At 40.6% G+C, this 360-nt stretch overlaps 1 long non-coding RNA gene across 1 annotated transcript; it reads right to left on the reverse strand.

The window, feature by feature from the left end:
- LOC107734696 (uncharacterized) lies at nt 1-360 on the reverse strand. The gene is made up of 3 exons (XR_001639135.1): nt 320-360; nt 119-233; nt 1-32 (listed from the first exon to the last, which is right to left on the reverse strand). It is a non-coding gene; the product is annotated as an uncharacterized LOC107734696 (long non-coding RNA).

Raw genomic sequence — 360 nt, forward strand, 5'->3', positions numbered from 1 at the left:
CTCACAGGAACCTCATCTGGATTCTCAGAGGACTGGAAAGAAAAAACATAATATCAAGAAGACTTTACACTTTGGAGCTTGAAGCAAATTTTTTTCCAAATGTATATTTAAAGCTTACCAAATCACCAGCATAAGAATTTTGGGGGTTTTGCAGGGACAACTCGGGTACAAAGGGTACAATCCTTTCAGCACTAGGGTCTTCAATGTTTCTGACCACAGCGAGTGTCTCAAAGCTGTCGTAAAAGTAAAAGACACTTTCACAAAAGAGCAGTCACGACAAACAACTTTTTCTTCACTGGCTTCACTAAGCTTTCATTACCTCAAAGCAGCAATATGTTCAGGAACCTCGACAGGCAGAGC

Source organism: Sinocyclocheilus rhinocerous, unplaced genomic scaffold (assembly GCF_001515625.1).
Source record: "Sinocyclocheilus rhinocerous isolate Xijiao unplaced genomic scaffold, SAMN03320098_v1.1 C35034917, whole genome shotgun sequence".
Classification (NCBI taxonomy): domain Eukaryota; kingdom Metazoa; phylum Chordata; class Actinopteri; order Cypriniformes; family Cyprinidae; genus Sinocyclocheilus; species Sinocyclocheilus rhinocerous.